We start from the raw sequence: 15,964 nt of genomic DNA on the forward strand, positions 1-15,964 counted from the left end.
GTGTGAATCTCACTCCGAAGGGCAAACAAAACGGTCATCAGAGGTGGATGGAGAGAGGACACTGGATGGGAGAGGGGGTGACAAGGGGTATGGAGACGTTGATCAGGTGTAGAGAGTGAGGGCAGGGTGGGAGAGGGCTGGGAAACTGGTTGGAGGGCATGTCTGGGGCCAGCTGGAGAGCCAGGATGGGGGAGGCTACAGGAAGTCTATGGGGGTGACCCCACCTGAGATTTCTATCAGTAGGTGGAATAAAGACTGAAGTGGCTACCTCCTGTTGCCAGGCAGGACTTCCAGTGGAAGGAGTTGGGTATTAACGCACCCACAAAACATTCAATCCAAAATTTGTCCTGCTTACAAGATGTGCAGGGATAAAGATGGGGCAGAGCCTGAGGTATCAGTCAACCAATGACTGACTCGACCTGAGATCTATCCATGGGAGAGAGAAAACCTCTGACACTATTAATGATACTCTGCTACGTTTGCAGACAGGAACCTAGCGTGGAAACTTCATCCAGCAGTGGATGGAAACAGATGCAGAGATCCACAGCCAAACATCAGGCAGCGCTCAGGGAGTCTTGTGGAATTGCAGGGGGTAGGATTGAGAGAGCCAGAAGGGTCGAGAACACCACAAGGAGACACACGCAGTGAACTAACCTATGCCCCTGGAGTTTCACAGAGATTGAACCACCAACCAAAGATGAAAACAAGGGCAGGACCTAGACCCCATCCCACGTTTGTAGCAGAAGTGCAGCTTGGTTTCTATGTGGGTCCCCTAACAATTGGAGCAGGAGCTGTCTCTGACTCTGTTGCCTGCTTTCAGATCATCTTCCCCTACCTGAACTGCCTGGTTGAGCCTCCATGGGAGAGGAATTGCTTAGTCCTGCTCTAGGACTAATGTCCCAGGGTGGGGTGATACAGGGAGAGAGGGCATAGTCAGGGGAGGAGTTTGCAAGGGTGGGACTGGGAGGAGAGGAAGGTGGGCTGCAATTGGGATGTAATGTGAATAAAAACATAAATTATGAGAAAATCAAAAAAGAAGAGCTCATGAGGAGACTTCAAGTTATGGGCTTGGAGACATCTGTGCACTAAAAAGGACTGTGGAGGGGCTAGAGGGGCAGTTCAGTGATTGAGAGCACTTCTAAAGGACCTGGGTTTGATTCCCAGCACCAACATGACAACTCATAACTGCCTAACTCCAGTACCAGCTGGTCTAACTGTTCTGGTGTTCTCAGGGACCAGGCATGTACACTTGGCGCATACGCACATGTACATATCCATATAGATAAAATAAAAATAAATTAATTCAGTCATCATCATCACCACCACCACCACCACCACCACCACCACCACCACCACCACCACCACCATCAAGGCTGACTGATGGAGAGCACTTCTTATTGTTCAGGATGGGCTTTCTGGAAGGACAGAACAGAATGCGTGCCCCTCCCCCTTCACTTCTGGTGCCACCTGGTCTGGAGGTGATAGTTCATTGCTATTTCCTGTACAGAACATCATACATAATTGAAGGAAGCACATGAAGAAAACGTAGCACTTCAGTAGATCCATGCTGGGGAACAGAGCTAAGCCCTAACCACTGCCATCCAGAACCTACACAATTCCAGACATTCGGGGCAGAGGCAAGAACTGCCAAGCAACTTCCTATATAAAATATGCATCTTCAGGGGTTAGGGATTTAGCTCAGTGGTAGAGCGCTTGCCTAGGAAGCGCAAGGCCCTGGGTTCGGTTCCCAGCTCCGAAAAAAAAAAAAAAAAAGAACCAAAAAAAATATGCATCTTCAACTAGTCCATCAAATGTTCGCTTTGACAAGGGAGGATATCACTGACAGATCAGCGTGAAGATACATCTGGACTCTTTAGCAAACACATACCAGGAACGTCAGTCGGAGCTGAGAATGAAAGCTAATGGGAAGCAGGTGAGCATGGCTCACATAAGCATCAGTTTCAAGCACAGACGCAACATGAATGTGTTCAGCAGTGTCGTGGTAGGAAGAGGCTCTATTTAGAGGTGTGGCCCTGTTGGAGTAGGTGTGGCCTTGTTGGAGTAGGTGTGGCCTTGTTGGAGTGGGTGTGGCCTTGTTGGAGTAGGTGTGTCATTATAGGTATGGGCTTTAAGACTCTTAGACTGCCTAGAAGCTAGTCTTCTCCTAGCAGCCTTCCGATGAAGATGCAGAACTCTCAGCTCCTGCTTCACCATGCCTGCCTGGACACTGCCATGCTCCTGACTGGATGATACTGGACTGAACCTCTGAACCTGTAAGCCAGTCCCAATTAAATGTTGTCCTTATAAGAGTTGCCTTGGTCATGGGGTCTTCACAGCAGTAAAACCCTAACTAAAACAAGCAGTTTCTGTCCTGTTCAGCTCAACTTCTCAAGATACCACGTTCAAAGGAAGACTTGAAATGCCTGCAAGACATGGCCACACACTCTTCTCCAGTTGTGGCTCTGGTCTCCTGATGTCCTTTAAGGACTGGTCATGACACTGCCTTGGGATGTCTGCTTTGGTGGTTTCGTATGTGTAGAAGCCCTTGACCCCATATACTTCTGATCCCTTCAGAGTCTCTGCTTATGCACTCACTACTCCCTCAGTGAGGCACACTGATTACCTTATTCAAATGGCTGCTGCTCCTCCAGCATTCCTGGATTATCTTGCCATGCTCAATCTGGTTCCCATAATTCTGTCGCCTTCTAATATGCTACCTAGCCTAGCTAAACATGCAGTGTATCATCTATCTTTTCTATAGAATGTACTCCAAGAGTTCAAAGACTCCTCTCTGTCCTGTTCACTGAAGAATCCCAAATGCTTCAAATAGTGCCTGCTCACATTACTCTGTTTTGACTGAATATCTTAGTATCCTCTTTAAATTATTATATGATAGTAACAAAGCGTTAGGATTACACTGTTTAAAGTATACAGAAGACAAAAACATCATTCTCACTGAGGATCCACAAGGTGCCTTTTCTCTGTGTGTGAGCCAGTGGGTTTTAGGGTTGCTTATAGCTGAGGTGTTATTTATAGGAGAACAGCAGCTAACAGTGGCTATGAGCTACCCACCTTGTGCAGGGCAGAGACAAGCGGGAACAATACTGCAAATCTTATGGTAAGCTTTACTAGACAATTAGATGAGACCATTCTAAACTCTCAGTCTTTACAGCAATGACTTCCAGTTAGCAATCTCAACTCAAGCACGTCGTTGAGCTGATACTCAGCTTCACGGCTAGCACATAAATAGACAGGGAGACCACACGGGAAGCTTTGAGCAAAGGCCATTGAAACATCTTCAACATGGTTCTGTTGCTGTCATTGTCATTGTCATTATTTATTTTACTTTATATTTCTGAAGCTCTGGAGATCTAGCCAAGGCTTTGACACACTAGCCAAGGACTCTGTCATGGAACAACAGCCAATAAGTCCCAATGAGTCCCAATAAGTCCCAATGAGTCCCAATAAGTCCCAATGAGTCCCAATGAGTCCCTTCCAGGTGAAGACTTTCATAATATTTCTAACAGAAGATTTACAAGTTTTCCAACTGAATCATTTCTTGTGCAGGATTTATAAGAGTGGAGATTTTAATACTATTTTCAGTGGTGGGATAGAGGCCTCGCACAGGCTAGGCTGTCCCTGAGCTCTAGCTCTTCACCTCTCTCTTTGCTTTTTATTTGTGACGTAAGAAGGTCTCACTAGGTTGCCCAGGGTGAGCATAAATTCACACTACAGCCCAGACCACCTTGAACTTGTGACCATTTTCCTTCAGCCCCAAAGCTGAGATTATAGGTTTGTGGCACAGGGCCTAGCAAAACTCAAACTCTGATAATTTTTCAAGTGAAAACGGGGACTGATGGTCTATGTATGCCAATCAGGAACCCTGTATGTGATTTGATTATTGTAAAAATGTATAAGGATAGTAAGTATGAAAGTATAGTAAGTAATTTGTGATAGGTTATTTCTAATTTCACGGGGAAAATATGAAACAAGAATAAAATAACCAGCTGTTCTTTGTAAAATCTGAAGGTTAAAACTTCTTGCCACCCTCAAGATACCATTTCCCCTATCATACTGTGCAAGACTAATTCCAGAAATTATTATTATTTTTCTTTGTATAAGAAATGCAAACTCAGGTTGGGGATTTAGCTCAGTGGTAGAGCGTTTGCCTAGCAAGCGCAAGGCCCTGGGTTCGGTCCCCAGCTCCGAAAAAAAAAAAAAAAAAAAAAAAGAAATGCAAACTCAGGCTTTTCTGGGGAAAAAAAGTGGCCAGCACTTAGTGGTTTGGTAGACGTTTTGGAACAAGAGCTAACATTGGACCCTTACAGAGCATTCTATGATGTAATGAAAACCTCAATCCTAATCTATGAGCCAAGACTGAGAGGCAGGAGCAAGACTTCCTGCTGCTGTAGAATTTCTACCATAAAGAGAGGAATAAACGATCTTTTCCTAGCAACCTACAGATTCAGTGGACTCTCCATAAAAATTCCGATAGCATATTTACTAGAACTAGAAAAATCAATCCAGATATTAACATAGCGAAGCAAAAAAGACCACAAGCAGCTGAGGCAATGCTAAGAAGAAACAGCAGTGCTAGAAATATTATAATATTTGACTTCAAATTATATGATAGAATTATAGCACGTTACTGGCACAAAAACAGACAAGCAAACCAAGGAGTCGATGGCCCAGAGATGAAGCAATGCAGCAATGGCTACAGCTACTTTGTTTCTGAGGAAAATATCCAAAACATATATGGTAAAAAGAGCCTCCTCAAAAAACAGAGCTGCAGAAACTGGATGTCTACATCTAAAACAGTGTAAGCAGAACTACATCTCTATGAAAAAATGGTCAATTCAAAATGGTCAAAACCCTTAATAGAAGGCCAGGAGCTCTGAAACTCCTAGAGAAAACCACAAAGAAATGCTTTAAGACATAATTCCAGGCCAAGACTGCCAGGAAAGGCCTCCAACAGGTCAGGAAATAATAATAAGAATTGACAAATGGGATCACACTAAATTAAAGAGCTTCTGTACAGACAAGGAGACAATCAACAGAATGATGAGAAGTACTATAGAATGGGTGATTTAGACAGAATTAGTGTCCAGAATATATAAAAGTCTCAAAAGTTAAATATAAAAATTTTATTGAACTAAAAAGTAAGAAAAATTACAAGTAGCCAGTACATTTTTGGTGGGCAAAACCCCCAAAAGTCAAATGTCCTTAGCTTCGGGGAAATGTAAATCCAAACTAGGCTGAATTCTATTTTACCCCATTCACAATGGCTATCACCACAAAAACTAAATACAACAAAGGCTGGTAAGGATGTGATGAGGAGGGAGAAGCAATCCTTACCCACAGCAGGAGCCGTGGGAATTTGTCCACCTACGATGATCGGTATAACATTTTCTCAAACAACTAAGTGAACCACCATCTGATCCAGCCCTACCGCTCCTGACTGTGTAAGACGTCTAAGTGCACCATCAGATGGCCGTGCTTCCGTTCTTAGTACTGTACTACTAACAGCACATGGGATTGGCTGAGACGCCCGTCACTGAATGAACGGGCTGAACGTGTAGCATGTACCTCATAAAGTCTTATTCAGCTCTGAAGAAAAATGGGTTGGTGCAATTTCAGGGAAATAGAACTGGAAAAGCAAATTCAGACTCAACAGGACAAATACGATATTTTTCTCATGGTGGAGTATCTTTGTGTGTGCACGAATGCGCACATGTGCCTGTGTGCACGCACGTGTGTGTGTGATGAAAGTAGACGAGGGACAAAGGGGAGGAGCGCGCCCACAGGAAGAGGCAGGTAGGCAGATGGAGGGTATACGAGTGAAAACAAAAGGCAAATGTACATTCCCTCTTCTGTGCGGAATGCAGTGTTTGGGTGTGGATGCGCAATGCCCTGGAGAGGCCCCTGTATCTGAATGGCTGACCCCCGTAGGTGTTTGGGGAGTTTGTGGAACCTTCAGGAAGCAGAGCTGGAAAGTTGGTCACTGGAGCCAGGGCCTGAGAGTTATAGCACAAGCCATTTCCAGTTAATCTCTCCTCACTTCCTGGTCAGTATCATGTAACAAGCAACACACACACACACACACCACTGCTACAGACATGAGGCTTCCCACCACCACTCCTTCCCTGCTGTGATAGGCTGAATACCATGAAATACCACAGTGAGGAAAAAGGTGCTCACTCATTAGACCTAATCAGTATGTATAATAAATAAGGTTAACTAAAATATTATGGATGTTTTAGTTAAGGTTTCTATTGCCGTGTCAAAACACCATGACCAACACGTTGGGGAGAAAAGGGTTTGTCGAGCTTACACTTTGATATTGCTGCTCATCAGAAAGAAGTCAGGACAGGAACTCAAACAGGGCAGGATCCTGGAGGCTGAAGCTGACGCGGAGGTTCCGGAGGGGTTCTGCTTACTGACTTGCTCTGTATGGCTTGCTCAGCCTGACTTCTTATAGAACGCAGTACCACCAGCCCAGGGATGCACTACCCACACCATGGGCTGGGCCCTCCTTCATTGACCACTAAGAAAATGTCTTATAGCTGGATTTTACAGAGGCCTTTTCTCATTGAGTTCCTTCCTCTCTGATGACTCTAGCTTGTGTCAGGCTGACGTAAAACCAGCCGGCACAATAGGTCAGTTAAATATAGACATAGCTGACACTGCGTTAGTGTACACACACACACACACACACACACACACACACACACACACACACACACACCATGAGAAACATAAAAGCAGAAGGAAGAAGACTATTTAAAAGGAGGAAGCAGAGGAGCAGGAGGTGGAAAGGTCAAGGGTAGAAAATTCAGACAATGAATATGGACAGAGAAATGACACATGGCTGGGCACAACTCAGAATCCATTATTTTGTAAACTAAGGAAAACCACTTAAAACACAGAAAAAAAATATCTTCTACCACAGGCTTTCATTTGGGGAAACATTAATAGGTCAAAGATAGTTAAACAGTTTAAGCTTCCAATGACCAAAAGAAAATAACAATTATAGGCAGGATAGAGAAAATAATTTCTCTGAGTATCCACCATGGGCTGGGCAGTGTTTCATGTGGTAAAGACTCAGATGGGATGAAAAAGAGTGGAGATTTCGTTCTGATGAGGTGAGTGTCCACAGTCAGATACGCAGCTACATAAGGTCGGGCACCAAGTCCTGCCCTAGCATTTTAAACTCGGTCAGTTCATTAAAACCCCCAACAGCTCTCTGAAATGATATCAGAGGTTAAGAAATAGGTTCAAGGCGATGACTCTGGTACCCGCAGAGTAGCCCTAGAACCTTGCTCCAAGACCACGTACCTATATACTACATGCCACTGTCTACCCACTCCACAGCAAGCATCCAAACTGAGCACGCTGGACAGTCACTCACTGGAAGTTTAAGCAGGGAAGTAAAGTGATGTGTATTAAAAATATAAACCTGTCTGCTGTGTGCAGAGCAGCCTGTGGAAGGAACGACATCGGTCCCTGGTGCTTATGAGCAGGCAAACACTAGCCCCACAGCCAAAACCTGAATATGGTGTTCCTCCTGTTACCACCCCTCCTGTGCAGGCAGAGCTGTGGCACATGTAAATATCCACCTTTAGAGCAAAGGCCACGGACCAAGCTCTGACTTGAGTTCTGCAACCCTGGAAGGTAGCTAGCCCACCTCTCACCTCCCTGCATCAATTTCTTTCTTTATGTCTACCCTATGCCTGTCTCTTTATCCAAACAATTCCTCAAAGTCCAGCCTTCCACCTGGTCAACCTCAGTCAGAAAAGAAGGCTCCCATTCTCTGTCACTTAGCAGAAACCTCAATGCAACACATTTACATCACCAGCACTGAGTCCACAGGGACCTTCTATGTGCCAAGAGAAGTGTGCTTGTCTTCAGGTGTAGCGCTTATGCCACAGATCCAATGGGTACTGGACCTCTGGATGCTGACTGTCCAGGTAGCAGTTTGACTACGGGAGCTAGGAGTTTCAGCTTCACTTCTTTCTCTGGCACAAGCTGTTTCCTTAGTGTACAAAATACTAATGGAACCTGGCTTAGAAGGGCTGCAGTGAGACTATGAGTAGACAACGCAAGCCTGGAAACCCCAGGAGTGAAACACAGACATTTGTAGAACTTTTCATCTACATCAACCTTCTTTCAAAGGGAGCTGATGTTCATATGCAAATGCACATTTCTTCAACCTCTTTCCCCATGTTTTCATATTTTAGTCTTTTATTTTGATTTGTGGGGTGTGTGTGTTTGTATGTGTGTGTGTATGTGTGTGTGTGTGTGTTCTCATATGTTTGGATATATGCATTTGGAAGCCAGAGGACAATGTCAGGTGTCGTCCTCAGAACACTGAGACAAGGTCTCTCATCAGCCTGGAGCTCACCATTCAGGCTAGGGATTGTCCAAGCACACCCTGCCACACTCACCAACTGGTTAGAATGGCTGAGCTGTGGGCCAGGAATCCTCTTGTCTCTGCCTGCCCAGCACTGCAGTTACAGGCATGTGCTGCTGCCCACAACATGTTACACAGGTCCTGGAGATCCGGACTTGGGTCCTCATGCTTGCATGCCAAGCACTTTACTGACTGAGCTTCTCCCCAGTCCCAAACTCAACTTTCTTAACCAACACTTGCCACAAGGCTGCACATCCAACACATGTGCTTGCATGTAAGAATACTGTACAGTAAGTAGAGACTGCCACAGAGCACACAGCTCAGTAGACCTGTCTGGTTCTGGAATGGAAGTCACTCAGTGCTTTAGTCTAGTTCTATTAGAACCACTGGGCTTCTCTCTACACAAGGAACCCAGATCAAATTTTCAGCAGCATGTGTATAAAAAGCCACCAGGAATGACAATAATGAGTATTGATTACATATCCTTTCTTTACCTTAACTATTTAAAAAAAATTCCAGAGCTGGGTGCATAGGTCAGTTTAAGAGTGCTTGCCTGAGGTCAACATGTAGAAGAATGCAGATTGATCCATGCTTATCACCCTGTACAAAGCTTAAGTCCAAGTGGATCAAGGACCTCCACATCAAACCAGATACACTCAAACTAGTAGAAGAAAAACTAGGGAAGCATCTGGAACACATAGGCACTGGAAAAAAATTTCCTGAACAAAACACCAATGGCTCATGCTCTAAGATCAAGAATCGACAAATGGGATCTCATAAAACTGCAAAGCTTCTGTAAGGCAAAGGACACTGTGGTTAGGACAAAACGGCAACCAACAGATTGGGAAAAGATCTTTACCAATCATACAACAGATAGAGGCCTTATATCCAAAATATACAAAGAACTCAAGAAGTTAGACCGCAGGGAGACAAATAACCCTATTAAAAATGGGGTTCAGAGCTAAACAAAGAATTCACAGCTGAGGAATGCCGAATGACTGAGAAACACCTAAAGAAATGTTCAACATCTTTAGTCATAAGGGAAATGCAAATCAAAACAACCCTGAGATTCCACCTCACACCAGTGAGAATGGCTAAGATCAAAAACTCAGGGGACAGCAGATGCTGGCGAGGATGTGGAGAAAGAGGAACACTCCTCCATTGTTGGTGGGATTGCAGACTGGTACAACCATTCTGGAAATCAGTCTGGAGGTTCCTCAGAAAATTGGACATTGAACTGCCTGAGGATCCAGTTATACCTCTCATGGGCATATACCCAAAAGATGCCCCAACATATAAAAAAGACACATGCTCCACTATGTTGATCGCAGCCTTATTTATAATAGCCAGAAGCTGGAAAGAACCCAGATGCCCTTCAACAGAGGAATGGATACAGAAAATGTGGTACATCTACACAATGGAATATTACTCAGCTATCAAAAACAATGACTTTATGAAATTCGTACGCAAATGGTTGGAACTGGAAAATATCATCCTGAGTGAGGTAACCCAATCACAGAGAAACACACATGGTATGCACTCATTGATAAGTGGCTATTAGCCCAAATGCTTGAATTACCCTAGATGCCTAGAACAAATGAAACTCAAGACGGATGATCAAAATGCGAATGCTTCACTCCTTCTTTAAAAGGGGAACAAGAATACCCTTGGCAGGGAATAGAGAGGCAAAGATTAAAACAGACACAGAAGGAACACCCATTCAGAGCCTGCCCCACATGTGGCCCATACATATACAGCCACCCAATTAGACAAGATGGATGAAGCAAAGAAGTGTAGGCAGACAGGAGCCGGATGTAGATCGCTCCTGAGAGACACAGCCAGAATACAGCAAATACAGAGGCGAATGCCAGCAGCAAACCACTGAACTGAGAATAGGACCCCCGTTGAAGGAATCAGAGAAAGAACTGGAAGAGCTTGAAGGGGCTCGAGACCCCATATGTACAACAATGCCAAGCAACCAGAGCTTCCAGGGACTAAGCCACTACCTAAAGACTATACATAGACTGACCCTGGACTCTGACCTCATAGGTAGCAATGAATATCCTAGTAAGAGCACCAGTGGAAGGGGAAGCCCTGGGTCCTGCTAAGACTGAACCCCCAGTGAACTAGATTGTTGGGGGGAGGGCGGCAATGGGGGGAGGATGGGGAGGGGAACACCCATAAAGAAAGGGAGGGGGAGGGATTAGGGGGATGTTTGCCCAGAAACTGGGAAAGGGAATAACACTCGAAATGTATATAAGAAATACTCAAGTTAATAAAAAAAAAAAAAGAGTGCTTGCCTGACACATAAGCCTGAAGATTGATCCCCAGAACCCCATAAATTAGGGACAGCATCACACATCTGTAAGCCCAGCACTCAGAAGGTAGAGGCAGGAGGATAATAAGTTTGAAGTCATCCTTGGTATAGGAACTTCAAGGCTAACTGGAATACATAAGATCCTGTCTATCTCTCTAGTCTCTGTGTCTCTGTGTCTCTCTGTCCTTATCTCTTTGTGTCGCCCACAGATAATCCTCTATTGTCTTTGATACTATCGCTACATCCGTGGTCTCTGGGACACGTCTCTAAAAGCTCATCCACAGACTGTTTCCTTGAAGAGGAATGTGCTTCTGCTCCCCATTCCCTGAAAGAAGAGCTTAAGATTTCATTAAAAATAAATAAATAACTTTCTCTGGGGGCAGCTAATCTAACCTGTTTTAGACTGGAGTCTCAGCGTTTTCAAAAGCATTCATGAGAAAGAAGCTGTACTTAACCACACAAGTGAAGCAATCCACTCAAACCAGGGGGATCCAGAAATTCAACAGGGGGACTTCCTGTTTCCTACAGAAGTTTCCGGTCTTAATCCCCACACTGGTCTCCTGCATCACGCTGTCAAGTACTAAACCTAACAAACACAGCACACAGCGCACTAGTCACCACCGGTAACTACACTGAAGAACTTCTCAGAAAGAGGCAGAGAGAGCACAAACCAACACTTGGACTAGGAAATCAGGTAGGAGTACAGATTTTTCCTGTACCTTACCTTTAACAATCCCCAAGAGTTCCTTTACGTCGTTGCTGGGAAGAATCCATCAGCTCGATCCCGGCACAGGAAGCAGCAAGAAGGGATATGTCACATTCTGCTTAAAAGCATGCACCTGGCCTAGCAGCTTCATCACAGCAGCAGCCAGAACGGAGGCCACCGCAGGCCTGGAGTCCTCAGGTGCTTCTGGGAGCCTGCCAGGTCCACTTCACTGATGCCCTGCCTCTCCCCGCTTCCTCGAATGTTCTAGAAATGAAATACTAGGTAGAACTAAAGGTGACCTGTACAGACCAGTCCTGTCCAGCTGAGAACAGCACTGAGCCGCCCTGGCCTCACATCAAGTCTTGTTACTGCCCAGGCATCCTAAGTAAAATAACACATCACATTATGTCCCTTCTGCCGAGGCAGATGTGACCACTCCCTGGAAAGGGTACAGGATGTCATCGCCCCATCCTCCCCTCAGCTTCCTTCCTTTGCTTTTCCATGGGAGAATTCCAAGGACTGAGTTACACACACACACACACACACACACACACACACACACACACACACACACACACAGAGGAGGCTGTGGTCAGACAGCCTGCTATCACACAGGAGAGCCTGCAGTCTGATACTCAGAACAGAGAAGCTGCTGTCTGGAATCTCTAGTATGCTGATCGGCTATGACCTTCCCCGAGGCTGGTGAATGAACTGGGGGCAGCCAGATCAATCCAGTATGGAATCTGTAGACTTCTCACCTCAAATTATTAAAAAGGACTAAGGTCTTTGCAAACAATATATGGCTTTAATGAAAATCTCCAAAGGCATCAATTCAGACCTTACTTTTAATGCATAAATGGCTACAATAATCAAGGTAGCTAGTACCCAGACTTGTATGCATTATATGCAATTTAAGTAGATAGATAATAAAATGATTCCTTATAACTCTCTAGACATTCTTCCTGTTATTATACCCTCTCCTTTCTTCTGTATTAATCTCCTTCTCCCCTCCCTAGCTAAAGGCCCCATGCCCCCCATTTCCCCATTGAATCACTTCAACCCCGCTATTGTCTCAATCACTCCCCCTCCCATGGTCTCATTCTTCTTTCGTGGTTCCTGTAGTTACTCCAGGTTATGTACTCACATCTGAAGATTTGGAGCTCTGTGGGGCAGGGCTATCTCTCCTCTAGTTCCATCCATTTCCTGAAAAGTTCATTATTTCATTTTTCTTTACAGCTGACTATTATCCCAAAATGTATGGGTTCCACATTCTTACTAACTGTTCACCAGTTGAAAGGACCTTCAGTTCGTTTCCATTTACTGGTGTTGGTGAACAGATGAACATGCCTGAGCAAGTGTCAGTGGAGTAGGATGTCCAGTTTCTGTCTGTCTGTCTGTCTATCTGCCTTTGTCTCTATCTCCCTGTCTCTGTCTCTGTCTCTTCCCCCCCTCTGTGTCTCTATCTGTCTACTCTCTTTCTCCCACCTCTGTGTCTATCGAGTTGTCTCTGTCTCCCCACTCCTCGTGTGTTCGTGTGTGTCTCTGTTGCAGCTAATGACGCTCTAACTCAAGAGCCGTAGGCTATTTAACAATAAACAAACAAACCCAGAAACCCCATTTTGAGTTGGTCAGGATTGCCCAAAAGACTGCCAAAACAGTACAGGCCATTGCTGTTATACTCAGTTGCCTCTCAGAGGAAGGTAAGTCCCTGTTGCTGAAAACACCATGAACTTTCTGACACAAAACCTAGAGAGCCTAGATGGATCTGACCTGAAAGCCTCCCACCTGAGGACTAGCTTTGGTGATACCACAAGCCACCATGAAAGCATCCAAGAAAGGGAAGCAACCAAGCGTCCTACCTAGCTATGACGCCTATGAAATAAAGCAATGGTTAGCACAGCACAAGAGCCCAAAGGCTGTCATAATGGTGAACACACCTTCTGGTGCAGTAACCAGTAGCTTTCTAATTGGAAGTAAGGGCCACTCAACAAGAAGAAAATCATGTCTAGTCCTGGAAACTTAGCGAACTACCCAAAGCTAGCCTTGGATAAAGATGGATAACCCCCTTTATTAACCAAAATAGTTCTTAACTTTAAATATCCGTATACCCACAGATAAGTATAGATCTTACCCTTCATCAAAGAAACATTTCCTTGTAGCAGATCGATACCACAGAAAACCACGGCTGATTTAAATGCAGAGAGAAAGTGACCATGTTGTCCAGCCCCGACTGATCCGCAACCCAACTCCCCCACCTAAGCCTCGGGAATCGCTTCAGAAGAGGGGGCAGACAGACAGCATGAGCCAGAAGTTCAGGAAGTCTGCCGTCAGAGCTTATCTCCTAGAAATATCAGACGCTATGCATACAAAGTCTCACCAACATGGCTACCTCCATAGACCTGAAGGACAACGACACCAGTGGACATGCTAACGAGGTGGGGTAAAGCTCATGGAATCTTAATATTGAACAACAACAACAAAAAAAAAATACAACATATACAGACTGAGCAGACTGTGGTTTTGTATTTACATACACATATATGTGTGACAACAATTAAAGAAGTGGAGAGCGTGAATTTGAGAGAAAACATGGGAAAGGCTGGGTGGAGGAAAGGGGGAACCTTCAAAAATAAACATACAGCTTGTACTTTCCTCTCTCTCTCTCTCTCTCTCTCTCTCAAGGTTTATGTATTTGTTTTACGCATGTGAGTACACTGCCACTGTCTTCAGATATACAAGAAGAGGGTATCAGATTGTGTTACCTGTTCATTCTAAACTACAACTGTGTGGTGTTTTCCTTCATGCGACAACTCAACTGAGTTCCACAGAAAGGTACAGGGTCAGAGCATCCCAGCCAGCCACAGAATTTGGATGCGTGTGGCTAGCTTGGCAGCGACTAGCCACGGGAACTTAGGGAGTTGGGTGGAGAGATTTCAGAGCTCTGGGTCAGAGATTCTGTTGAAATGAGAACAGGATCACCCGTGCCCTGAGAATGGGTGCTTGAGGTCATGGAGGAGGTGACCACCAGGGCCAGAGAGTAGCTGGACTTTGTGTGGGATGGTGCATTTTTTTTTATTATTATCATTTCATACAACAGTATGGGATATGGGAAGACAGTAAGCACTGGAGCTTAGGAATCATACCAATACAGGCACACATTTGTTTCACAAAGAGGGAACTTTTAAAACACAGGTAATTTAGACACGACACCCCCTCCATCACAGTAAACAGATGTACTGAGAAGGTACAGCCAGTATCAGACCCCAGCACCTTCCTATGCTATTTCTTTCTCCAGCCTATAGCTATTTATGAGAAAAGTCAGTGAAATCAATAACAGCATTAAAATGGGGGAGGCACATTCATATATCACCACTGTGTCTTTGTTACTATGATAAAATGACTATGTGGTAGTAGGCATGTGGTCCAAACAGAGTTCCTCCTTTTGTTGAGAAGGGGTGTTAAATATGCAATTATATATAATACAGTTATATATTACATAATGATGGTATATTCTATAAGGGGAAAGAGAAGGCCTGAAGAGTGAGCTGCTGCACGAAAGACCCGAGCCATGGACTAACAGGAAGCTCACTCAGCTGAGTCCTGAATGATGGTTTGGAGGAGAGGAAAGGGAGGTGAGTCCTCTGTGGAAGGGCAGGGCAGAGGCCCAGTGACAAAAAGCGGTGCTATGCTTTTCAGGACTGCAGAGGATCAGAGGATCCAGAGCACAGGGGTGGGGGTGGGTGGAGGCAGGATAGAGGGTGAGGGGGGTAGGGTTTGAGGTATGGGAGTGGGGGACTAAGGGGAGGCTCTAGGAATTTGTACCAGTGCACAGGGAGAGAAGTCGAAGGCTAAGGACTAAAGAATGGAAACTGGTCCTTTGCCCCGGCTCCATCAGATCACTTCCTGAAACCTCAATTGATTGTTTTTAGAGTCCCTGGCATTCAAATCTATTGATTCCAGGGGATGCCTGAGGGAAGCACTATGGTTTGTGGCCATTGAATAGATTAATCTTAGAAAATTAAAGATACCATTTAACTAAAGTAGCTGGAAGAATCCTTATTGGCCATGAAGCAGGGAGTGCAAAGACACAATCTTAAAATCACAATACAACCTGGCAACTAAATCCAGCTGTGTCTTCCGGGCTGGGCTGGCTACCTCTACACTGCCACTAAACGCAAACTAGCATGAGGGTTTCCGCATCAGGAAGGGGCAACCCTCTTCCAGAAAGGTCTTTAGGCATCTCCTTCCTGTTTATGAGTCCCACCCTAATGCCTATAGTTTGACCTCAGCAGTACCCACTACCAGAGCTTCACCTCACAGGCCAGCCTCTGTGGCAGGTTTGATTGGGAGCTTTTCCCTCTGTCCTTGTGCCTGCGAAGCAACCAAGCTCTCATTGCATGCTCACTGTTTTCACAGTCCCAGACCTCCAAAGGAAATACATCTCTACATGAATCAGAAAGTTGTTTTTAATGAATATAAAAGTCAGATCCCTAATTAAAAAAAATAACAATAAAAATTAGGGCTTCAAATC

The 15,964-nt window shown here is 44.9% G+C and overlaps 1 protein-coding gene across 5 annotated transcripts in view; it reads right to left on the reverse strand.

Moving 5' to 3' along the window:
• Nucleotides 1-15,964, reverse strand: part of Hecw2 (HECT, C2 and WW domain containing E3 ubiquitin protein ligase 2) — a 398,421-nt gene that overhangs the window by 163,427 nt on the left and 219,030 nt on the right. The window contains exon 1 of one of the 5 annotated variants that reach the window (XM_087566113.1): nt 11,452-11,828. The gene's annotated coding sequence lies outside the window, so the exon portion shown is untranslated. 5 annotated transcript variants of the gene reach the window in all.

The sequence above is a fragment of the Rattus norvegicus genome, chromosome 9 (genome assembly GCF_021556685.1).
Source record: "Rattus norvegicus strain SHRSP/BbbUtx chromosome 9, alternate assembly SHRSP_T2T, whole genome shotgun sequence".
Classification (NCBI taxonomy): domain Eukaryota; kingdom Metazoa; phylum Chordata; class Mammalia; order Rodentia; family Muridae; genus Rattus; species Rattus norvegicus.